The 27,275-nt window shown below is 42.0% G+C and overlaps 1 long non-coding RNA gene across 1 annotated transcript; it reads left to right on the top strand.

The window, feature by feature from the left end:
- The first annotated feature begins 1,566 nt into the window (after positions 1–1,566).
- On the top strand, positions 1,567–26,768 carry LOC149791893 (uncharacterized). The gene is made up of 3 exons (XR_016423433.1): positions 1,567–1,647; positions 25,113–25,300; positions 26,431–26,768. It is a non-coding gene; the product is annotated as an uncharacterized LOC149791893 (long non-coding RNA).
- The last annotated feature ends 507 nt before the right edge of the window (positions 26,769–27,275 follow it).

Genomic DNA, 27,275 nt, shown 5'->3' with positions numbered 1-27,275 from the left:
CAATCCGTATGTCGTAGGTTTGTCTTACAAGAAGCTACTCGAAAGCAGTTAATATCTTACCATTTTGTACAATACTTGGTGCCTGACCGTGGCTTAAATTTGTTTTCTTTGAGGCGGTACCACGTTAACAGAAACGTCAAGGTCATAATCCTGCCATGGAACCGTCCTTTGTTCTGACAAGGTTTCAACCCTTCGTCCAGACGCATATGAGAACTGGTCGCAGGGTTGTAACACGAGGCTCAACCTGTTGTTGGGACTGACCAGGACCCGGAGCAGGATCTGGCTGACGAGCCCACATGTCAATAGTGGGTACAAGCGCGTCGTCATAATCACTTTGTTCTATATACCCTCGATGTAGCAGCTCATTCAAGTATGTAAGGATATACTACATTTTCGAAAGTGGGTGTTTGTCTCAAAATGGGCGTTATCTTCTGTAAAAGTTCATTGAGCTAATAAGACCTTTTTGCTTATATACACTATATATGCCATTTTGTTTTACATGTGTCACGTTGTTCTTCTTCGACGCTTGAAGACTAGGTTCCGTGAACCAGGAGTTCCCGCTGACCCATGTCTTATTCTAGATCAAGCGCAAGAAAGAATCTCAGTTCTCTCCAGGTGACCCATGTCCTGTCCTTACCGTGACCCCTCTCTCCCAAAAATGGATTCCATGCCCGTGGACGACGATGCCGTGACAAGATTTTACTTACGGTTGCGTCCTGATGAATCTACCGTGACTTCGTGTTACACAGAACCAGAATATTTAAGAATCCAATAGATGCAACTAAGTGAAAATTTAAAGGGGTGGGGGTGGTTAGTAAAGAACTGTCTTTCGTAAGCAAGAGAAAGATAAACAAAAATGTCGTTTGGTCGAATGTACGTTCTTTTTTTCTTCTTTTAATTAGCTTTTTATGTCGGTATTTTTAGATTATGATATTAAAAAACCACAGAGTATTCCCAGTTTAAATAATAGACGATTCGAAATTGGACAACATACATGACATTTAGAAATAGTAAAAACTATAATAATTGTATTAACACATACCCAAATCTTATTGACGCAATGCCATAACGGAAGCATTTTTTTTAGTGATCCATCTTTCATGGTTATAAGTTGTTGTTTTTTTTAAATAAACGGACACATGTTTTTGACGACTAGAGTAAGTCCCATGTACACAGGTTTTAGTATGTGTATGTTTATGTGATTTTGATTTTTAACGTAGCTTTAACAATTTTTCAGTCATATCGCTACAACGTCTGCATTGTGGCAGTTTATATTGATGTCTAGCACTGGGGCATCATGCCGCAGACATGTAGCATGATGTCCCACCCAGTCACATTATCCTGACACCAGGCCGACCAGTCCTAACACTAACTTTTAATGCTGAGCGCCAAGCGAGGCAGCTGTTAGTACCATTTTTATAAGTCTTTGGTATGACACGGCCTGGAATCGAACCTACGACGTCCCGCATCCGAGGCGGACTCTCTAACCACTAGGCCACCGGAGCGGTCACATGTTTTAGTGTGTCCGGTTACTTACAAATAATAGATAATAAACTTTATTTTTCAGCTGTTTATGTGTGACCAGAAATGGTGCCAGTATTGGGAGTTACATAGTAAACCGATCGGAAGATGACAACGTAAATTGCCGTAAGTTCCTTGACCTTTTAGGAAAATGATCAACACACTCGTTAGCGCAGTTAATAATATTCAAATCATTTTTCTTTTAATTTTTGTAAGAACAGTATTTCAATTGATTGACAGAATGAATTAAAATTTGTTATGAGAATGTCATGAAAACAGGAGTAACAAGTTCGGAGTTACACAGATTTTAAAATGTATTTGTTATATGGCCTAACATTATGCCTCCTAGTGGACCAGACAAACACAAACTCTTCACCGACCACCAAGCATATGCATGCCAAAACTGATTAGGTAAACATTCGTTCTTTCCGCTGACTCGGAACAAAACACGTAAGTAGTTTTGTGTATTTTCACATTGCTACATTAAAATATCTCATAGGTGGTGCACGTATGTTGCATAGGGTCATAAAGAAAAATGATTTCCCAGGATTTCCTTGCTAGTTATCCCGGCTATTAATAAACGACCTTGAATATTTTAGGCATTGTTAAACGATTGTTTATATACGTTAATTTTGGTGTATGACTGATGGGTGTAATTTGGGTGACAAAACACTGCAAGCTTTCCCTTGGTCATTTTCTCTTCCTGGATTTCAAAGACAAATTCTACACAAAATAAGTCCATAACTCTTTTCTACGTTTTGTGTGCTTTCTAATTCATTCATTGCACTTTCAGACGCTGATATTGTTTAGTCTGCTAACATTCGTTTTGATTAACCACTAAAGATAGTGTACTTTAGACTAGTCCAGGCTGACTTTTCGAGTACATGGGGGCAGCCATTTTTATAAGCTGTATGCTTAGATCATGCACAGTTTTCACAACAACGATATCTAAAGAAATTTCAGCCACAGTACACGAAAGTAAAATAGAGGTATGCCAACATTCTCGCAGTTTTGCATGTTACAAAAATGAAAACGACTTCACCTTACGCCTTTAAGTCTCTTGGACATGCGTAATATATGTAGAGCGTCCCGAACCCCATGGAGACACATGGGAATATACCCACGAAAAGTACTGTATTTAATGCGTTTGCACGTCATAATTTTAACCATTTAAGTTTAAGACACCCTCCCTACCCATCCCGACCCCTGCCCCCCCCCCCAGCGGCCTCAGTAGTGAAGTGGGATACCCTAGCGACAAAGGGACTTTAATGTTAAAATAGGGGGTTGTACCCTGGCGACAATGGAAAATTTAACATAGGAGAAAAAGTTTGTACCCTGGCGACAGTGGGAATTTAACATGGGGAATAAATCGTGGGACTGTTGAGCGACAATGGGAATTTAACATGGGGGAATGTATTTTGGGACTGTTGAGCGACAAGGGGAAATGGAACAGGGTCGGGACCCTATTTTAATATGGTCCCGACCTGATGGGTCTATGGAAATGGAACAGGCGAAAATTGAAACAGGGAGGGGTCTCTATTTTTTTTTAAAAAAATAAAAAAAATAAAAAGGGGTAGGCAATTGAAAGTCAAGGTCTTTTCGAGATATTGGAGTGGCCCTGAAAAGGGCCTTTGTGTTTATGTTAATATACCCTTAACATAAAGGGCATCTGTGACTTCTTCTTGTCCTTTAGCTTCGCCTAACTGTAGGACCATAGACTAAAACTCTTTTGAGGCATCCTTGCCTCTCCACATAGACTCTTCGTATCCATTGGCTGGTGTCGGTCCTATGGACAACTGCCCACTTGGATCGGACAACATTGGTATGTCCGTCCGGAACATCATGGATGATACAAGCGTGGAAGATTGTACGTCGGTCCACATGTTGAGGCGCCGAGAACAGGTGAAGGAATGCAGCAAACGGTACTTATTTATAGGGAGAGGAAGGATTGAAACGGATTGAGTTCGTTGACCAATCCAAACACGCGTTACAAAATTCAGTCAGCCCACATCCAATCCGAAGAGAGCAGTCTGTGACGTCACGTGGTCTATATAGATTCACTATCGCCTGTGCTCAGTCAATTCATGCGACAGTTTTTTCAACATGACGGAAACTCAGAAAACGATAAATTGGGGTGCACCAACCGTGGGGACCACTCAAGGGAACCCGGACTTACTTTCAGAAGAGGTGAATTGGGATTTTGTGGATTTTCTTACCTCGCAAGAATTTGTTCCGGAACCTTCGTCACCTTCTCCTTCATTACCGCACGTGGAGAATTTTAGACAGAGACAGAAAGAAGAATTGGAGAAATTTATACAACAGCAAAAGGAAGTGGAACAAGCTTTTCTCCTACAGCAACAGCAGCAAGAAGAAGAGGTAAGAAAAAAACAAGAAGAAGAAGAAGCAGCAGCAAAGAAACAAGGGTGTGAAAATCAAACGGTCACGTTGCTGTTAGTAATTTTAGCGGAGTTAAGAAGTCTGAAACAAATGTATCAGACTTCTGTATTACGACCGAAGAGAATACGACCTTCCCGAGCTAAACACTACAACCCTGTGACTAAGCCTACCGTACCACCCTTAGTGATTTCAACCAAATCATCATCATCAACAGTACGCAGTCCAGAAGTAGGCCTTGGCCGTGGCAAAGGCTTAAGGCAGTTAAAGTTGATTACTTGAACTCACCCCTACACCAAAAAAGGCCCTTTTCAGGGCCACCCACGTCTATCGAAAAGAGATAGACTTTCAATTGCGAACATCCATTGAAAACTATAAAAAAAAAAAACATTTTACCCCTATAGTACGTGTGTATGAGTGTGTGAGTGTAGGTTCTTATTTTAAAATCAAAACCCGAAGACACTTACCTTTTTATACCTAATTTATTCTTTTATCAATATTTATAATCCAATTCACAATTCACAACAGAGCACTTTAAAAAGTTCATACACTTCTTCTGTCTCATTTTTTTCACTCTCTCTGTTTTTTGAATTTTTTCACCGTCACAGTCTTTTCCTCCTCTTCCTCCTCCTCACTTTCTTCCCTTCTTCTTTTCCTGTTTCTTTTTCTTCACCTGTCTGTTTTCTTCCTCTTCTTCCTCTTCCTCTGAAGAATCCCTCTCTTCTTCTGACTCCTCTTGCTTCCTTTATGGGCAATCTGGAGACCAATGTCCTTTTTCTTGACAATAATAACAGGTATCTTGACTTTTGTCTTTTCTAACCACTTTTTTTCTTTTTTGACGGTCTGGACAATCTGAAGACCAATGCCCTTTCTTCTGACAGATATAGCAAGTATCTTGACTTTTATCTCGAAAGGAAGGAGAGTAGTCCCTCGGCTGGTCTGAAGAGAATTTTCTAATGACCCCTCGCAAAGCTCTGATGAAACGTTCGATCTGGGTAGTCTCTTCCATCGTTGTGCTCGGTTTGAGAGTGAAATGAATAGTGAAAGGACAAGACACATACCCTTTATATACTCTGGTCTGCTATGACTATAAATTAGTCCATGGTGTTTAAACTTTAGTCATTTGACGTTTTGCTATCAAGATGAAACGATCCAATTCATTTGAGAAGAAAGAAGAAGAAAGTAAGAGGCAGAAACGTGATCTATCGCCTCGTACCAGGGCTGAAGTCTTGGCACAAATTCGTGCCAGTGATTTTGAAGAGGACATGAGTGAACCAGAATCTAAACCCTCTAAACAAAGTTCACCACCCTTAGTCAACCCTGAAAAGTACTATGACATTCGAGAGACGGAAAAGCGCTCCTCTAGAAAATTTAGAACCACGGCTTACACGTACAGAGTGAAGTTTAAAAATTTCAAGTCCGACGTACCGTTAGAGAAAGCAGAAGGGTTCATCACCAAGATGTGAGATTCTTTGCTCACCACACTCAAGCGACAATGTCAAGCCAAAGAAGACGATCGCTTGAGACTTTCCATACAACACGACGGCTTGAAATCCCCTGTTTGGATCGAGTTTAGTAGCCCTGCAGAATTGACCCCTTCCAAAGTCATGGACAAAATTCAACACGTACAACAATCCAACGACCAGTTTGACATCACCGACGGAAAAGCCACACCGTTTATGACCCACGTCTCTCCTCCTCAAGGGACCGGACGCAAAAACGTCCTATTGATGAACGACCTTCGCAGCATTAAGCGTAGCCTCGTCCAAATTCACAACCCTCTGGACCAGATGTGTTTAGCCAGGGCTATTGTGGTGGGACGAACCTATGCCAACAAGAACGACACGGCAGAATGGAAAAGAGCCTGGAAAACTATTCAACAATCCGAACGAGCCAAACAACGAAGTGAAGCAGAACTCCTGTTACAACAAGCTGGCCTGTCCAAAGACACACCCTGTGGCATTCCTGAAATGCAAACATTGCAAGATGTCTTAGCTCCACGCTACACCTTGAAAGTGCACCCTCAAGAAGTGCGTGGGCCTCTGTTGTTTCGAGGCCAAGACTTTAAAGATGGAAAATACATTCACCTCTATCATCACGATGACCATTTCGATACCATTACCAGTATCACCGCATTCCTGGGATACGGTTATTACTGTTAAATGTGACTGGTTATAATAATCGAGAGCAACACAAACATTGTGGATTGAAATGCTCAGCATGTTTGGCCTCTCCACCCTGTCTAAGCGAAGGACAAGAACGAGTGCATTGCTCTACTTGTCTGCGCACTTTTGTCAGTCCAGCATGTTACCAACAACATTTGAAGACGCAAGGTTCACAGAAGAAATGTGCTTGTCAACTGCTGAGATTGTGCCCTACGTGTGGACAAGGCATACTTACCAATAATGCCAAGGCACACGTATGTCGAGGAAAGAAAAGATGTCACATTTGTCACCGAATCGTGGATTTGGAACACCAATGCTGCATGCAAAAATACCAACCCCAACAAGAGAAAGATGATGGTCACAAGAAGAAGAAGAAAGGCAATTTCATCGTTTTCGATTTCGAATGCATAAAAGAGATCGGTATTCACATTCCTAATTTCTGCGTGGCTCATCGAGCGTGCGAGAAGTGCATTCAAGAACCTATCTTCAGTCATTGCCCTCACTGCAGCAAGATTCCTGGAGGGCGTGAAAAAATCTTTCGGGGACCGAACACGCTAGCCGATTTCGCACAATGGGTCTTAGACCCCATCGACAAGACGTGGAGTAAAGAGGACATCGAACGTTACGGAGATTGTCATTGCCATGCCACGGTGATGGCTCACAATTTCTCCGGATACGATGGACAGTTTCTTTTGAGATACTATACGGAACATGGTACCGAGCGTCCTAAAGTCACTTTGAACGGAGCCAAAATCATTTTCATGCAAGTGGGACAAGTACAGTTTAAAGATTCGATGAGTTACTTGGGCATGCCTTTGAGTCGAATGCCTAAAACGTTTGGAATGACAGAAATGGCTAAAGGGTATTTTCCACACTTTTTCAATACGGAAGCCAATCAAACTGCCGTTCTACACCATTTGCCTGAGACTCACTATTAAGACCCCGACAACATGCGTACCGAACAACGAGAAGCTTTCTACGCTTGGTACCAGTCTCACACCTCAAACCCCTTCCACTTTCAGGAAGAAATGCTAAAGTATTGTCGTTCCGACGTGGACATTTTACGGCGTTGCTGTGGAAAATTTCGAGAACTGTTCATGGAACACGGAGGGGTCGATCCTTTGAAAGAAGCTTGCACCATTGCCAAAGCGTGTTCCTTAGTGTACCGGCAACGACTCATGCCTGAAAATACCGTCGCTGTCATCATTCCTCAAACGACCAACTATGTAAAACGTCAATACTCGGTCAAAGCCCTACGCTGGTTACATTACTTGTGTAACAAGGAAGACAAATGGATTCAACATGCGCGCAACGGAGGAGGTGAAAAGACCATCGGAACGCATTCGGTCGACGGCTGGGACTTAGAAAACCCCAAGATCGTGTACGAGTTTAACGGTTGCTTATTTCACGGATGTCCCGTCTGTTACCCTGGCCGCGACACTAAAAATCAGTTTTTACAACGAACCATGGAAGACTTGTACCAGGACACTTGTCAGCGACGCCTAAAGTTAGAACAGCAAGGATACCAAGTGGTTGAAATGTGGGAACACGAATACGATCACCGTTTGAAAACCGATCCCGAATTTAAACGTGTCGTGGAAAGTTACCAGTTCAGGGACCCCCTGAACCCGAGGGATAGTTTGTACGGAGAAAGGACCAATGCCACCTGTTTGCTGTACCAAGCCGACTAAGAGAAAGGAGAAGAAATCAAATACTTGGACGTGTGTTCGCTGTATCCCTACGTGTGCAAATATTGTCGCTTTCCTGCAGGGCACCCACAATTGTTCACCGAACACATCGACCTGAAAAACATTCGACAATACGAAGGCTTGATCAAGTGCAAAGTTTTGCCTCCCACGGACTTGTACCATCCCGTGTTACCTCACCATTGCCAAGGCAAACTGATGTTTCCTTTGTGCCGTACTTGTGCCGAAACGTGCAACCAAGATCAACCTTGTCATCACACCGAGGAAGAACGGGCCTTGACGGGGACGTGGGTCAGCGTAGAATTGTTCAAAGCTCTGGACATGGGATATCAGCTGTTAGAAGTGTAGGAAATTTGTCACTTTCCCAAGACACAACAATACCACAAGGGTGACCCCACTCAGAAAGGCATTTTCGCAGACTACGTGGATGCCTTTTTGAAACTGAAGCAAGAAGCCAGCGGCCTTCCTTCCTGGTGTCACACTGCCGAAGACCAAATACAATTCAAAGAGAAATACCGGGCACAAGAAGGTATCTCTTTAGATCACATCGAGAAAAACGAAGGCAGGCGATCGTTTGCCAAAGTGATGTTAAATTGCTTGTGGGGCAAAATGGCACAACGACCGTGTTTACCCAAGACGGAATATTTGACCGAGCCTTCCCGCTATTTCCAGATGATTCACGACAAAACCAAATTCATGAAACACGTGGACGTCGTTCGCGAGAATTTTATCTTGGTCAATTACGAAGAAGATCTGGACTTTGTACAAGACGACCCCTTTGGAAATGTCATCATTGCGGCTTACGTGACAGCTCATGCTCGCTTAAAATTGTACGAAGCTTTAGAACTGTTAGGAGAACGTGTCCTGTACTTTGACACGGACAGTTGCATTTACATCCATCACCCGAGTCAACAGCACCCTGACATCGAAGGAGACCGTTTAGGAGCCTGGACAGACGAGCACCCCGACGACAAGATTCTAAGTTTCGCCAGTGGCGGTCCTAAAACTTACGGCTACGAATACCGGGACAAACAAGGAGAAGTGCACACGAAGTGTAAAGTGAAAGGACTGACTCTGAATTATCGTACCAGTCGAGTGGTGAACTTTGGCGTGCTGAAAGAAGCTTTGCAGTCTAGAGAAGATGAACACTTTAAAGTGACCACTCACCAACCGAACAAGATTGTACGTTTACTCACTCAACAAATCGTCAGTCGATCCCTGGAAAACGTCTACCAAATCGTGTACCAGAAGCGAGTGCGACTTCCCAATCATTTCACCTTACCGTATGGACACGTCGGTATTGGTCTGTATATAAAAAGGAACCCTAGGCAAGATCGATAGTTCATTGTGACTACCAAGACCAAGCGAACAAGATAAATACTTTCAGAGAAACGCAAAACAAGTTCAGACAGGCACAATTCAAGTTTGGGGCTTCTGAAGTGGAATGTGATTGTGAGCCTTGCGATGGGAACGATGCTGTACGCTGTGACCTTAGCGATGCCGTAAAGCATCATGGGAACTTTGTTCTCACTACCCCTATCATGGAAAGTGATGCTGTGCGTGTCAAACCTGAGGGATGCGAAAGCGATGCCGCTTGTCCTCTTGGACACTTTACTGCGTTTCGTTTTAAAGGTGGATGTCCACCTTCACGTTTACCTCCCTACGGATGTCATCCAGCCCTGAGCAAACTCCTGTCCATGTCACCCAACCCTCATCGAAACGAACCTGTGAAAGACGAATATTCGTTTCCTGTGCATTTGTCGGAATACTGCGACTTTGAAAATCGTCTTCAATCGTTCAAAGGAAAATGACCTAAGTATCTGGGAGGACCGACCCCCGAAGAACTAGCCAGAGCCGGATTTTTCTACTTGGGAGAAGGGGATAAAGTCAAGTGCTTCAGTTGCGGTATGTCACTTCACCACTGGGAACCACAAGATTCGGCCTACCTAGAACATGCTCGATGGTCACCGAATTGTCATTACTTACCCTTAATGGGACCGAGACATTGAAGTAACTTACCATGTCGCTGAAGAAGAAACCAGACTGGTTAGGAGTCAAATGTTGGACATCCCCGAGACCAGTATTTAAACTCCATTTCAAAAACGATATTGAATCATTACCTAAAGAACTGCAAGAGAAGATTTACAAGGAAGTTTGGCAGGGACTTGCCAGAGTGAAATCTCAATGGGTAACTGTAGAACTTTTGTGCCGAGAAATTCACAAGAGGAAAGTGAGAAGAGTCAACCAGTGCGTTAGATTTCTCTGGGTCAAGTGTGCATTCAACCTATTATATCACTCTAGACCGTTTACATCAAAAGAGTTCAATGAGATTCTTGGACGTTACCCTGAGTGGCAGTGGTCAGAAATTACTCACTATGTGGATTACTTTTACTCTAGGAGAAGATCGTGAATTGTACTGACTGACCTATTCATGGATGCTTTGCTAGAGAACATTTGTGGCTTGCCAGTGGAGTTGAGAGAAAGGATTTACCGAGAACTGGTCAAAATTCAAGTGAAACGCAAACGCAAAGTCATTCAACCGTTTTTAAATTATGCTCTTTTCCAAAGTATAAGAAGACTGATTATGAGTGGATATTACATTAGTCACAAAGGCAAACGAGGCTATTGGCCACCACCCAGTGATTCCAAAAACAGTGTATATACTTATGGATACTTTACAAGAGAACATTTTGGGTTTGCCTGTGGAGTTGAGAGAACTCATTTACCGAGAGCTGGTCGAAATACAAGTGAAACGTAAAGAACAGTTGCATCCGTTACATCACCGGTGTTTGAACCACTGGTACCTGAATGCTATACAAGGACTGATTCAGTTGAAAGTGTTCCATTGGACAGACATTGATCAACGACCCCCTGGTTTTAAAAAGGATTGGTTTACTATTGATGATTCTATCTACTACATTGTAAACGTACTGCATCGAATTCCAGAGGAAGAGTTAACGAATTACCAACATCTTTTACACAATGTCAACTTAGTGAAAGAGGAAACTTCTGAACGAATTGTAATGTGTAAATTAGTGATTAAACGATTTAAATTCGACACTGAAGTAAAACCATGTCTGTGCAAACGGTACATTTCTTGTGTCAGACAAAAGAGGATTTAGTATGACCTATTCATGGATACTTTACAAGAGAACATTCGTGCTTTGCCTGTGGAGTTGAGAGAACGCATTTACCGAGAGCTGGTCAAAATACAAGTCAAACGTAAAGAACAGTTGCATCTGTTACGTCACCGGTGTTTGAACCACTGGTACCTGAATGGTATAAGAGAACTGATTCGTCAGAAATTGTTTCAGTGGTCAGACCTTGTTAATGAGTTAGTGAATGAACGAAATGTTCATCATTTTTGTTACTTCGAGATTCACCTAGAGCAACGCATTGAGGAAGACGAATTAAAGGATTACCAAGGTCTATTACGTGGAATCTGCTTAGCGGAAGAGGAAACTTCTAATCGAAGTTTGAACTGTAGGTTACAGTATTCTAGATTTCCTACTGGAGAACGAAGATGTCTGGGTAGAATGTACGTGTATTGCTTCCGAAAAAAGAGAGTATAAAAACAGGAATCCATGCCACGGCTTATGTCACATGTGACTGAACAGATTCCGTGGAAGGAACTCAATGACCATATTCAAACCGTGGATCATTACCATCAATTATTACAAGAACTGTATCCATTCAATTTGGGTCGACGCATAGTGTGTGTCTTAGTGACTTGTTTTCTGGGATTTCGTTTACCAGCGAATTCCTTGTGGACTCTTTATGAACAATACTTACCATCCGAATGACGTTAAATGGTCAAGAAAGACTCATTTTGCTCAAAGCCTTGCGTTTTCATCTGGATACTTCTCGACCTCTACGGGAAAAAAAGATTCGTCAACTTTTAGCTACCGAAGACGTGTATGACGATGTGTGTGTAGCTTGTGACTTACACCCCCATTGGGCAGATGTCCGTGACTGGAAAAAAAGGGGTTTTGAGGCTTGGACCCAAGAAGTGGCCCAGTATGCACGAGAGTTGTTCAAGGAAAAAAGTTACTTTTCAACCTGTGTTAGTGACAGTGCCAGAAGAAGAACCCGTCACCCAGAACAGGACTATCGTGGACATGCCTGAAAGACTCTTTCGGGAGGACACATGTGTGACCTTATCCCCTGTTGAACTGGTCAGAACATTACCCAAAACATGTTGTACAGAAACTTGTTTCTATTCCACGTTGATGGTTTTCATGTGCCTTTTATCGTTGTACTTAAGCCTTTGGCTTTTATGTATTTTTGTCTTTCGTGTTCATGTTTAAAACATTCAATAAACGTGTCCTGAAAAAATTATATAAACTCTTGTCTTGTTTGTTTTCGTGTCACAAGTGACATTCCTAACACTATGGCTGCCTCTGCTGTCTCTGCTCCCTCTTCCTCTACTGTCAAAGTCATCGACGAACACTTAGATCGTGCCAGTTGGGAGACTTTGTATCTTCGTCATCCCTTTAACATGCTCATTGCTGGACCTAGCGGTTCAGGCAAAACCGAATTCGTCAAACGTTTGATCGAACATAAACATCATTTGATCGATCGACCACCTCAGCGCATCGTGTGGTGTTACAAAGAGTGGCAATCGGCGTACAGCCTCTTGCGAGAAAGTCAAGGCGATTCCATCGTGTTTGTGGAAGGCATTCCTAAAGAAGACGGCGGCATCGTCTCTGACTCCCGTCAAACCCATTTGGTCATTTTCGACGACATGTTAGGAGAAGACGAAGAAGAAATTAAACTTTGGTTCACGCGCAAAGGGCATCACCGTAATGCCAGTGTCGTTTACATCACCCAAAATTTGTTTCAACAAAGTAAAGCCCATCGCACCATCAGCCTCAATGCGCATTACGTGGTCTTGTTTAAAAGCCCTCGAGATAAATCGCAAGTGCAAGTCTTAGCCAAACAGTTAGGAACGCCTTGGCTGACTCAGGCGTACGACGATGCCACTCAAACTCCACACCCCTATTTACTCGTTGATTTGAAACCTACGACCCCCGATGATTTGCGATTTCGTACCCAATTGTTTCACCACTGGTGCCAAGACGGAGGGCTTGTCCTGTACACGTCTCCGTCCTCGACTTAATTTCACCAACAAAAAAATCTATAAAAACCTCAGACACTTTTCGTCTGTCTCACACAGTTTGAACATGACGTACCTTCAGTCGCATCTTCCCGTCAAATTGATTCGCGCCTTGTATGGCATCAGTCGAGAAAAAAATCCACAAATACGAGCTCGTGTCTTAGAAGCTAGTCTCAAAGAAGTCTTACGATGGTTCACGGTGACAGCACGTCAATTACTGCAAGGAATCATTCAGATTCCTCATCAAAGCAAACGCTTTTTTGATCGAAACAAAGTCGCTTTGACCCAACTGGCCGATCCCCGCATCGACACTCAAACCAAAAAACAAATCATTTTGAAACCTGGAGGGAGCGGTACTCTAGGAGGGGTCATCATTCGCTCTCTCTTAAGATGGGATCCTAATGCTCCCAAAGTCCTCCCCAAGGAAAAAGTCAAACGAAGCTCCAAGAAGAAGAAAAAGAGCCACGGTGTCAAGGCCAAGTCCCCAAGGAGACCCGTGTCTCCAAGAACGTCTCCAGTGGCGGGACCCTCCTCTTACCAGTCACCACCCCGGAAAAAGAAAAGCCCCCAGAAAAAGAAACAGAGAAAAAGTCCCCAGAAGAAAACTAGTCGCAAGAGAGGCACTTCGGCCAGGACGCAACCTTACACTCGCAAACCACGACCTGTAACGGCGGTGACCGCGTCTCCGGTAGCCTCAGGTTCATTCACTTCTCCGTTGATGACACCAAGAACTGAAAAGTACTTGGAGACGTTGATCACACCAAGAACTTCTCCGTTGATAACCCCAAGAACTTCCCCAGTGGCAGGGCCCTCCAATTTAGCGGCAGTGGCCGCTGCTCACAAAGTACCTTCTCCCAAAATCAAAGTCCAAGAGGGATCGGGCATGTTACAAAATTTACTGGATTTGTCCAAGCAAGAACTGGCTCGATTTAGTCCGTTGCGTACCCCTGCACGACGTGTCATGCCTGTCCTCAAGTTGATACGACGTAAAGACAATCAGTGGTGACGCGTTCCAGTATAAAAAAGGCCTGTGACCAAGTAGGGGTATCAGTGTTTTTGATGCTGAAGACTCAAAGATGTCACCCTCCAGAAAACATCCCTCTTCTAAAACCCAAGGAAAGAAAAGGAAAGGACTGCCTCCTCGTTTAGTCAAACATGGGGACATGTTATCTGTCCTGTCCAAAGCTTCTCCACCCTTACGAGAAAAACTCATTCAAACAGCCTCCAAAGAGGTCATCGATACCGTGTGCGAATGTTGTTTGAACGTCTTGAAAGGCACGATCCCTTTGTCCAAACACCAGAAACAATGCTTAGGCAAACATCGTCACGTTCTTCGCTAAATGGTTCAAAAGAAAATTCCCATTCGTCAAAAGAAGAAGATGTTGGTCCAACGTGGAGGAATTTTACCCCTCTTGTTAGGCCCATTGCTGAAAGGAGTCTTGGGAAATATGTTGGGAGGACTGGTGGGAGCAAGATAAAAGGGACCTCTGAAGTCCCAAGATCTCAGAATCGACCCCTGACATCTCATGGAAGGACGAAAACTAGCTTTAGTGCCTTACAAACGATGGATGGAATACCATCGTTGGCAAGAACAACGCACCCCGCATTTACCTCCCAATCCCAATTTGAGCGAGATGTCCCAGTTACAACACTAATTGCAGTCCTTGATGGATCGCCAAGATTTGTCCGAAACAGAAAAATCGCAAAAGTACGGTCACCTCTTGCAACGACTGCAACTCTTTCACCAAAAAGCTTTAGACGAAACAGCTCTACCCACTCTGAAAGATTTTAAGACCTTGATGAAAAGTCCAGCACCATCATCACTACCACCACCACCACTATTACCATCCCCAGGGGTCACCAGAGATGCTACCCCACGAAGACCTGAGGAAGAAGAGATACGAGAAGTGTTTCAAACACCGTCAGCAGCTCCCATTTCAAGTAAGATTGCAGCATGCTTGTTGACCCCGTCCCCCACACCCCAACGAGAAGAAATGAAAGCTTGAGTTAAAAAGATGATGTCCACTCCTCCTTCGACAGAAGTGAAAAAGAAAGAAGGGAAACCAGAAGTGAAAAAAGAAAAGAAGACCAAGACCATTCCATTGCCACATCCACCACCACTACCTTCGACTTCTACTCCCGTAGCCCATCGGACACATAAGTCCGTTTCCAAACCACCCTTTCGTCCCACCCAAAGTAGCATCCTCGAAGAGTGGGTGCCTTATTAAGAAACAAAAAAAATGGAGAAGGTGTTAGCCAGCATTTACTACGATCCCTCCCATCCTGCAGGTTACGCAGGAGTTCAAAAATTGAAATCGTGCTGCCAAAACTCGACTGAAAAGTCTCCGTTTACCTCAAGTGCAACAATGGTTACAAGAACAAGCTACCTACACTTTACACAAACCCATTCGACGCAAGTTTTCCAGAAGTCGCACCCGAGTGGAAGGCATAGATCATCAATGGCAAGCCGATTTAGCCGATGTCTCTCATTTGGCCAGCTACAATTGCGGTTACAAATATTCGTTTTGTGTCATTGACGTCTTTTCCAAATTTGCCTGGGTCGTACCCTTGACTTCCAAATCGAGCAGGGAGTTAGTGCGAGCCCTGCAACGAGTGTTGAAACAAAGCGGTTGTCACCCTCTTCGATGGCAAACGGACAAAGGCACCGAATTTCTGAACCAAGCTTTCCAAAAAGAATTAAAGAAACGTGACATACATTTTTTTTACCACCGAGAATCCCGAAACCAAAGCCAGCATCGTGGAACGTTTTCAATGCACTTTGAAAGAACGCATGTGGAAATATTTTACGCATCACCACACTCTGAAGTACATAGACATCTTAACGCAACTGGTGCAAGCGTACAACCAATCTTACCATCGAAGCATTGGACGTGCCCCGCAAGAGGTGACTCCCGAGAACGAAGTGCTGGTGTTTGAGCGCCTGTTTGGTACGTCCCCGACGAGGGCTGTCCCCAAGAAAAGTGGAGTGTTGGCCGTAGGAGATTGGGTACGCATTGGCAAAACCTAACGCACTTTCGACAAAGGTTACTTACCTAACTGGACTACCGAATTGTTTCGTGTCACTGGACGAGTGCATGGCCGTCATCCTGCCGTCTATAAATGGGAAGACATGAACGGAGAAGTGCTCAAAGGAATGTTTTATTTGCCCGAGTTACAACGTGTCACCAAAAAAGAAGACGACGTGTACGACATCGAAAACATTCTCGAACGCAGAACCCGTAAAGTGGGCAAACGACGTGTCAAAGAAGTCAAAGTACGTTGGAAAGGATATCCACCCAGTTTTGATTCTTGGATCGACGCTTCGTAAGTCATCGACTATAAAAAGAAGTGACCATCATGCCCTTTCACACAGACGCAGCTACGCCGACCACTCCTTCACCCAGTTCTTCTCTGCAAGATTTACAGAAACAACCCTTGTGGGTGTGGTGTGGAGAACGTGTGCCTAAAACGCAAATCGTCTTTTTCTGCCAAATCTTTGTGGTGTATTGTGTCATCGGGGCAGCCATTGCCAATCTGAGTTTGCAACAAGGAGACAAACAATTGTGGACCATTTTATTAAGCAGTTGCATCGGTTACCTGCTTCCCAATCTTTCCCTGAAATTCTCTTCCAGCGGGAACCACGGGAACCTTGTGTCCATTGCCAGTGTTAGTCACCACTCCAACAACAACAACAACCCCATTTTGGGCGGAGACACTCCTCTGACGTCCAGTAACCCCTCGGACAGCCACAGAACTCTGGAATTATGAGTCACCAAAACCAATTTTACTTAACCTTACCCAGTGACAGTTCCATGGAGGTGTTTCCCAAGAACACGTTGTGCTGTTACACGGCCAAATTACCTCAGGCCATCCAATTAGATCACGAAGCCCATTGGGAACTGGCTTTAGTAGAAATGATTCACCCTACACAATTTCAAAACATCACTGAAAAGCAAAACACTTTTGAGGTCGAAATCATGAACGAACAATTGCAACAAGCCATGAATGAAATCGGGTTTTCAGGGGACACAAGACCATCCAACAATCCACTCTTCAGTACCTACACCTTGAAAATTCCGTCAGGGTTTTATTTTAGTGGCCAACATTTGGTGGATACCATTGCTTACAGGTTCGAGTTAGCCTTTGGCAAAGCCCTGGGCAGAATAAAAAAAAGTGTCACCCTGGAGTACCATAAAGTGGCTTGTCGGTTACTGATGAAATTTCAGGATACCCAAACGATGTCCATCAGTTTTAATCGCTACTTGTTTGATATTTTAGATGGAGACACAAAAGTGGCTCCAAATTTTAAACCGAATCAACAGCAATACGGAATTTTACAAGCTTTTTCGATTCCCTGTAGAACTGAACCAAGGACTGAATTTGATCTTTGTGTACTCCGATGTGGTGGAGTACAACGTGGTGGGACACACCTCCGTACCGTTACTGCGTGTCATTCCTTTCAAAGTGGATAGCGCCACAACCAATGACCAGGAAGGTGGAAACACCTATCACGTACACCGCGAATTTGTACATCCTCACTATTTGCCGGTCAGCAAGTTGCATTTGGGCACGGTCAACATTGCTATAAAAGGAGATTTGGGACAAAATATTCCATTCACCAAAGGAAAAGTCACGGTGAAACTCCATTTTCGAAAACGGTTCTCTCACGATTCGTAAGTCATGTATCCAGTTTACCGAGGCGTTGCTCGACAACGAGGACACGGTTTAGGAGATATACTGAAATCAGCCTTTCGTTCGGTGGCCCCAGTCTTGAAACCGATGGTGACACGCGGATTGCACGCCTTGAAAGATGCGGCATTGACGCAAGGCAAAGAATTTCTCCAAAATGTCATCATCGACAAACAAAACCCCAAAGAAGCCTTCTTGAGGGCAGGTAAAAATGTATTGCTGCAAACGGGCAAAGACCTTTTGGGCCGACGAGAAACACCTATAAATGCTCTGCACGCTACCGAGTCAGGCATTTAGCAGGGACAAGGCAGAAAGAGACGACGAAGAAAACACCCTTTCACCAGACTTTACACTTCTAAAGCTAGAAAGACAAAGAAATGAAGAACCGTTCGAGACCTAGACGTTTTCGATTATTGAGAAATAGAAAAAAATGTGCACGGAGAGTCTTACGCTTGTTCCAAGTCGGAACTGGATCTGTTTGCCATGCCCCCCACCATGATGACCATGGAAGAATCCTAGTGGGTGGAATTTCACCCCGTCTTCTCTTTGACAGCCTCAGCTCCCATCGAGTTTGAAATCAAAGGACAGCCCGAAGATTACATCGATCTGAATAGCAGTTACTTGTACCTGAAAGTCAAAGTTGTAGATCACGACAATACGGAATTAGATAGCGATGAGGTACTAGCTCCCGTCAACAATTTCATGCATTTCTTGTTCAGCTCAGTGGACTTGTACTTGAATAACAAACTAGTCAGTAGCAGCATGGATACTTACCCTTACCGAGCGTACCTGGAAAATCTCTTGACGTACGGAAAAGAAGCCAAGAACACCCATTTAGATGTTGTGTGATATGGAAACCTGACACACGAAACAAGTTTACAATTCTAGATGAAAACAATGTGAGGTTTAAAGAGCGAAAAGAGAAAATTGCTGGAAGCCGTAGTGTAGAACTGATGGATCGCTTGCATTTGGACATGTGGTTGCAAGAGAAGTATTTGCTGAACGTATTGGATGTCCGCCTGAGACTCAATCGCAGCAGTGCCACTTTCCATTTGTTGACTAATGCTGCTGCTGCCAATTGCAAAACTGTCATCGAGGAAGCCAGGCTCTACGTACGACGCGTGGAAGTGTTGCCTAAAGTGGGAAACGACATCAGTCACACGTTGAGCAGAACGACCGCCAAGTATCCGATACGTCGTGTGGAAGTGAAAACCTTCACCATTCCTGCTGGACAGCGATCCATGATCGAAGATCATCTGTTCCAAGGACACTTACCCAAGCGTTTAATCCTTGGTATGGTTGAGAATTCAGCCTTCAATGGAGCCTCCGAAGAAAACCCTTTTGAGTTTCAACACGTCAACGTGAAGAAAATCGAAGTCATTCGCGATGGCAAGACCTTGTGTACCCGACCTTTCGAACCCGACTTTGACAAGAAGAATTACTTGAGGACGTACTTGTCCTTGTACGAAGCCACCGGACAGTTAGGAACCAACACCAGTCACGGTATTACGTAAGAAGATTATGCAGGAGGCTATGCTTTGTGGGTTTTTGATTTCACTCCAGACCAAGGCAGCGACTAGGGTCATTTCCACCCTATAAAATCAGGCCAGATTCGAGTGGAAATTCAGTTTGCACACCCAGCCCCTACCGTAACGGTGAACGTCATCCTGTATGCAGAATTTGATAATACCATAGAAATCAACAGTTTGAGAGAAGTCATTCTAGATTACTAGAAGCCATGGAAGACTGTTATCTCTCTTTACCTAGTGGAGAAACTTTGAAGATGGAATGTGAGGAGACCGTGGAAGAAGAAGAAGAAGACGAAGAAGAAGAAGAAGAATAAGAATTCCAAGACGAAGAAGTTATCATGATGAAGTCAAGATGGCCAGAACAAGAAGCCCATTTAGTCTCCTGTTTTGCTACAGTCCTGGCAGATATAATGAAAGAATTTATCAAGGAAGAGTGCTATGGATGTCACAACGATCATCGCAGTCAAATTCAACACGACAAAGGTCTGATGTTGAGTCAAGAAGAAAAATTGGACGAATATCTGGACAAAGCTTGGGGTCACATCGAGATAGAATTTGTGTTGAATGAGTGGTATAAAGGCTTGGATAAACATTCTTCTCCTCCATTAACGTCTCTGGAGTGCCGTCGCATCGAATCTCTCTTTGACCAGAGTAAGAAGTCGGATCTAAACGCCTTTTACTTGTCAGACATTTTCAAGCAAAAAGTCAGGATCGAATTGATCACTTATCATTACCTGTGAAGAAGAAAACCACACAAATAAATGGATACCTGGGAACTTTATTACCTTTTGAACCATTTTGAACCACAGTTCTTACACTGCTTCTTGGAATCCTGTCGTCTGTGCTAAAGATGAACTCCCTCATCGCAAACCTCAAGACCATCAAGCTTATGTGATCAACACGGAAGACAGTCATCTCCCAGGAACCCACTGGGTAGCCGTCTACTTTCCTCAAGAAGGATGTGTGGAATATTTCGATTCGTATGGATTGCCCCCTTTGGAAGACGATATCATTGACTTTATGAGAAGAAATGCTCAGACCACCCGATTCAATAATGTGAAATTGCAAGGCACAGATTCCTTGGTGTGTGGACAATATTGTGTGTATTTTCTGTATCATCGCAGCCTGGGCTATTCCTTAGAACATTTAGTGACTCATTTTGATCCTCGTTCTTCTTCTAGAAACGATGTGAAAGTAGATAAATGGTTTTGTCACCATTATGCTTATCTTTTGTCTCAAGCTAGGAAACGTAGTGTCCATCAATGGCCTAATGACTTCCAACAGTGGAAATCACAATTTCATTCACAACGTTGTCAGCCCTGTCCAAAATAATGTGTTAGTTGAAAAAAATGTTTGTCATTTGAAAAAAAAATGTTTGATGTTATATTGTTGGATTATTGTTAAAAATGTTAGAGTTGTTTGTTAGTGTTAAGTGATATTTAATACAAAATGTTGTTTTGAAGAACAAATGCCTTTGTCTTTTGTTTTGCTATAGGAATGTTGATTCATGTTCTTTGACTTCTTACTATCCCTCTCATGACACTCATTGAACGTTCCAGCTCGAAAACCGTGTAGGGATGTTTTCCTTCACGTCCGCGCTTTGACTTTAAAGCCGGGGTAGCCTCCAGTCTAACCATCCATTGTCGACTCATCCTCCTACGAAGATGTGCTCCAGACTAGCTAAGCTAAACGAAGCCTACGTGAATTTGCATAGGGTCAGACACAGTCTGATATCGAAGCCAGAAGAGATAGAGAATGTAAGAATGTTAAAAGTCACTGAAGACCTGATAGAAGAGCTCTTCAGAGAAGAAATGAACAGGGAGAAAGAAGAATGGACAGAGAAGTACAGACTTCAGAAACAACAGAGAGAGCAGCAACAGTAACAACAACAACAGCAGCAGCAACCTGAAGCTGACAGAGGCTTTGTCGATTGTCGTATCGACACCAAAGAGTTCTTCTTCTCTTTCCGAACAAGCAGACCTATCGTCAGAAAGTCTATCGTCAGAGGATGTCGCATTCTTAGAATATAAAAGATCACCCTAGCTTCAACTTCGTACACAAAAAAACAGCCCTTTTCAGGGCTACCCCAATCTCTAGAAAAGAAATAACAATCGATTGCCTATAATAAGTTAAAAAATAGAAGTGCGTGTATAAGCACATGAATTGTTTTTCTTAGTTAAAAAATGTGTGTGTGTGTGTGTGTGATTGCAAGCGCTTACGTACGCTTGTGTGGATAGTAGATGATGATAATGTTTTTTTTTTTGTTGTTTGAAGTGTGGGGATAGTAGATTTGGGTTTGATTTGGCTGCTTTACGTATGTGGATAGTATATTATTTTTTCAAAATGAAAAGTTTTAAATTAGTAATGGGTAGTAAAAAGTGAGTGTTTCTTTTACGTCCGCGCGTTGTTTGGTCATGATCTAGGTAATATAAGTTTTGTTTTGGAGGATGTTTTCCTTCACGTCCGCGCTTTTAGTATAAATTGAAAACTAATCGTCAGTTGGGCTACCCATCGTCGACCTGTTAACAGCAAGACAATGAACACAAGGATTGTGAAACTTCTAGAACTCCAGATGCACCTGGAATATGCCAGGCGCATACTAAATGAACTGGCCGCGGAGGCCATCGTCGAAGAGGGGAGGATGAAAGAGGAGGAAAGAAGAAAAAAAGAAGAGGAGGAAAAGGAGAGAGGAAATTTCAGAATCCCAGAGACAGAAGATTGGGATTCTGAAGCCACTTATTCCGCCTCTGCACTCCCAACAAAAAAAGTAAAAGGAGACTGGAGTAGAACATGTGTGTGTGGTGCCAGGCCTGGAAGGTGCCATCATTAACCAGGTGCCCTGGAGTTCAAAACAAACAGCCCTTTTCAGGGCTACCCAAACCTTTAGAAAAGAAATAGTAATCGATTTGCCAATGTGTGTATGTAGAGTAGTGTGAATATAAACACTAACTCTTTTTTTTTCCTAGTGTGAGTGTATGTGTTAGTGTTCGTAAGCATTCACGTATGTTTGTGTGGATAGTAGATTATTGGGTTTTGTAAGCGCTTAAGTTGGTTTGTGTGGAAAGTCGATTTGGGTTTCATTTTAATGCTTTGCGTGTGTGGATAGTAGATTTTGGGGTTTGTTTATTGCTGCTTCGCGTGTGTGGATAGTAGATAATATGAAATGAGAAAAGTAGGGGATGTTTTCCTTCACGTCCGCGCGTTGTTTGGTCATGATCTAGGTAATATAAGTTTTGGGTCTTAGGGGGATGTTTCCTTCACGTCCGCGCTTTAACTATAAGAACCCACAGTATTCGTCGTTCAGACCAAGATATAACCCAATGAGTTGAGAGCATTAATTGCTAGCTGAAAAACACACTCAAGGTAAAAAAATATAAACAGGATAACACAAAATACAGGCTACCAAACACACATCAATAACGAGAACAGGCACCTTTGAGAAGTCCCCAGGACCTGATTATTCAGCAAAGGTGCCTCCATACTCGATATATAAAAAAGAAGTATAACTAACTTTAAAAACAATACAAATCTTTACCAAAAAAAAATTATTAAATAAAATAAAATAGCAATTTTAAAAATAAAAACTAAAAATAAAGTAAAATAAACTAACGAAAAGGGAAAGGGAAAAAAAAAACTATCTTTAAGAAAATGGGGAGACAGGCACCTTTGATAAGTCCACCCGGACCTGAGTATTCAGCAAAGGTGCCTGCACCCATAAAATTATTAAAATACATGCATGTACCAATCTTCCCTTCTCTACCTTCCAACTTTGCATGTCTATATTCTAACTATAACATCTAAGGTCTGACAACAAGAACAGAATACATTAACTCCCTAAATTTAGATATATAAGGTGACATAAGCCCAGTCATCAGGACCCTCCGCACAAGGCGGAACTAAACTAAAGTCACAACAAAACTTATCATTAATAACACACTACACAGGGAGCACAGGACTTTTTCAGACCAAGTGCTGACAATTTTAACTATTAAAAAAAAAAAATATTATTATTATATTAGAGTTTGAGGCACAATGATAATTAAGATAATGGTGTGTGGCAGTTGAGCAGAAGGGGACTCCAACAAGAAAAGATCAGCAACCCACAACAACGATGACAGAAAGAAGACACAGACATCGGTCAATTGCCTCAAAAGAAGCTCTCACATTGGCTATTAGAGGGCTCTTCAAACATAACAAATTTTTTTTGGCCCTAATTCAATATGATCATTTTTGGACACCGCCATCAAAATTCAAAACTTAAAAATTACAATACAAGAACTGAAAGTAACGGGTGACAAACACCTAATTGATTGGCATCATTTATTTTTTTATATACATACACAAAAGTACACTCTGTACATAAACAAAAGAAAAGAAAACTGCTATAGGTTAACATAAACAAATCTAACAACTATCAAGATCAGGATAATTACAGTGGCTAACACGACATTGATATATTTAACGTCCATTAGTACAACTGGACTCGATTTGAACAATAGGCTTTGGCGTTTCTAACTACATGGACCTGTGACGTCGGGCTCCTCCTGGACTCATGCCTTCCCTCCCTTGCCACGGACAGACATTGTAATTAAGTAATGCGGTCATCGCATATAAACACGGCGATGTAGTGGCACCATTCCTACAAACCCGATCAAATAAATAGCCTGGTCATCAGGCATTAACAAGACGCAAAAGTACTAGTACGTAAGCGTCTATAATTCAATATTCATTCGTTCAGACCATTCCACGGAATAAACAAAGAAGATGGAGGTGACAAAATTATTCAATCTATTAAGAGATATCTATTTCTGGATAATGGATGTTGAATATGTTGTAGGAAGAATGAATAGGAATGGAGTGATGGAAATAGGCAAGACTTGTTAACTATTCAAGTCAAAGGACTAAAGGTAGCCAGAGATCTCATCGCAGGGATGATAGAAGAAGAAGTCAGCAAGTCAAGAGGATTTACTAACCCACCTTATGTCAGAGTGGGAAGTTTGAAGGAAGCACTGAACCATGTCATCCAAGTCAGGTGCTTCCTAGAAAAAGTATTGTATTGGATGGAGTGGCGATACGTAAAATGGGGGTTCGACCAGTTGACAAAAACGGAAGAAGTAATGAGGAAAGTGCTGACGGAAGAGGTAAAGAACATTAAAGAAAAGTGGTCTAAGGAAAGAAAAGAAGAAGAAAATAGAAAGAGAAAAGAAAGCTTTGAGAAACTCAACAATAACTGGATAAGAATACAGGAGAAATTCCGAGCGATAGGTCATCCTGACTAGATGCCTGAGTCAGAAATAAAGAAGAAGAAGACAGGAATAGTGGCAAATGTTAGAAGATGGTTGAAGAAGTGGAAGAGTTAGAAGAAGAAGAAACCTAAGGCCCTTTTCAGGGCCACTCCAATATCTCGAAAAGACCTTGACTTTCAATTGCCTACCCCTTTTTATTTTTTTTATTTAAAAAAAAAAAAATAGAGACCCCTCCCTGTTTCAATTTTCGCCTGTTCCATTTCCATAGACCCATCAGGTCGGGACCGTATTAAAATAGGGTCCCGACCCTGTTCCATTTCCCTTTGTCGCTCAACAGTCCCAAAATATATTCCCCCATGTTAAATTACCATGGTCGCTCAACAGTCCCACGATTTATTCCCCATGTTAAATTCCCATTGTCGCCAGGGTACAAACTTTTTTCTCCTATGTTAAATTTTCCATTGTCGCCAGGGTACAACCCCCTATTTTAACATTAAAGTCCCCTTGTCACTAGGGTATCCCACTTCACTACTGGCCTCCGATTCCACCCCTGCAACGTATAAGCTGAATATATGCTTAGCTGTTCGGTCTTTGATTATTACCCATATTCCAAAATCCTTTCCGTAGCATATTGCCTGCACGACTCGGGACTCGAGGTATTTGTTCTTGCTTGTCTACTTACATATCATTTCTTTCTTTCTTTCATTTCTTTCTTTCTTTAATAATTTTAGTTATTTATTTTCAAGAGTGTGCCAGAGATGAGTATGAACACAAGAAAACCGGTTTGCTTGGAAAGAGTTTCCGCTGTGCTCCAAACGGAAACTACGCACCAGTCCAATGCACGGGCTCTATGTGCTATTGCGTTGATCAGAACGGAAATCAGGTTGGCACAAAGACCGTTAATATTGGTAGAATAGACAGACTGACCTGTTAGGTGAGAACGCTCTCTCTCTCTCTCTCTCTCTCTCTCAATCCGAAGCTTTCTTTTCGTGAACGCAGGAATTGGGACATGCTAAATTCTTTTATCTCCATAAAGTTTGATTGTATCCTTACATCTGCCATTAGCTACTTATCTTAAACTTGCCATCAGCTACTGACCCTAAATCAACCTCATATGCGTGCGAAAATAGAATATATATTGAATCTGCTTGTAAGTATGAGAACTATTGCAATTATGGAAAAGTCATTTCCGGCAAAACAAATGTGTGGTTCAAATTAAGAAAAAGACAAATTGAAACAAATTTACAAAATGATTAGGTAATTTATGTGAACAGTTGCATACGTATGAAAAACGTACTTAGTTCATTTATGTTTGATGTTACGATTGTCATTAATAGCCCAACTTAGTATAGCACACCATGCTTAGTGTCGTGACTATGACATGTTATAATGTATATATTAATGTGCTTTTCTACAGTGGAACATATGGTATGTCGAACAAGCCACGTACATGGAAAGTTAACTTTTATTTGTACAATTAGTTATGCACAAGTTCGAGGTGATTTAGTGACTTTTTTCTGAATTTGTGATAACTAGTTACTTACGTTATGGTTGTTTGTGTGGCATTTGAGCACTGGGTGAATTCCTTTATACCATTGTAATGTGTAGCTTTTATAAAGATATGGAGTTCTAACTCAGGATACATTGAGGCAGCGTAATGTGGCTGAATTTAAATAATGGGGAAATATTAGACCAAATTCTTAAATTTGCTTGGAACCCATTACAAGTATCACAGGAACGTAGTTAGCTATGAAATAGATTAATTAATAAAGTATAGATTTAATGACTTTTATTAAAACTGTTCAATATACACCGATTTTGCCTTGTCTATTTATAATTTTAATTTTGATTATTAGTGATATTATACGCTTCACACGGGATGATGTGTTTAGATTTTTGTTGTTGAATCATAACAATAGGCTACATGTCAATCATTTATCATTGAATTAACGGTTATTCAACACATAAATCGGGCATAGTCTCCTATCAATTGTGGGCAATCAATGCTATTTAATCTGTATTACTAAGTGGTCCAGAACTTGCATACCATTTTTTTACTTTCAGACTTTGATCCTGGCTATCATGTTAGATTGATCCTGGCTATGATTTAGAATTGATCCTGGCTATGATTTAGAATTGATCCTGGCTATGAAGTTATAATTGATGTCGCCAGCTCAGTTTAGTGACAGTTGTGTTATCTGAATGACAGATTTCAGTAAAGCCCATTCAAATGGGGGAATTTATTAGTTATACTCCATTTGGAGGGAAAACCAGAAATGTGTAAACAAGGCAGTTGCACACATAGCGTTTATTGTATTGAATACAAACCATAAACAATACAAATACTATGACTTGATTAAATATTCTAAGGATATTATTTGAAATAAATGTGATGTAACAAGCGCTGATGGTAATAATGGAATTTACTAAACATTCTCTCTCTCTCTCTCTCTCACACACACACAGAACCATTGTGGGATGTACGGTCCTCGCCATAGCATCCCCTTTTTCAGTACAACAAATTCTAAATTCATCTGATACTACTACTAATACTGCAACTTCTACTACTACTACTACTACTACTACTACTAATAATAATAATAATAATAATAATAACAATGATAATAATAATAATAACTACAACAATAAGTCGTAATTGAATCAGTCAACTTTTAACTTATTCAGGTTATAGTTTTTGGAGCAGCAGCAAGTGGTCACTAAAAATAAAAATATTTAAAGAAAGACTTTTGTCGAAGATGACAACAATCGAAAATGGTAGTCAGCTTTACACTTTAATAGGGGTTTGCTAATGTGGTTATAAGACGTCACACAGAGGGCCCGATGATGCTCAAAATCTAGTGTATGAGTTAGTTCTGAGGGAGCGTACATGTGCATATTGTGAGCATTTG

The sequence above is a fragment of the Sinohyriopsis cumingii genome, chromosome 9 (assembly GCF_028554795.1).
Source record: "Sinohyriopsis cumingii isolate HCF-2022 chromosome 9, ASM2855479v2, whole genome shotgun sequence".
NCBI lineage: Eukaryota > Metazoa > Mollusca > Bivalvia > Unionida > Unionidae > Sinohyriopsis > Sinohyriopsis cumingii.
The sequence above is the reverse complement of the archived record's forward strand: the minus strand, read 5'-3'. Positions and strand labels throughout refer to the sequence as shown.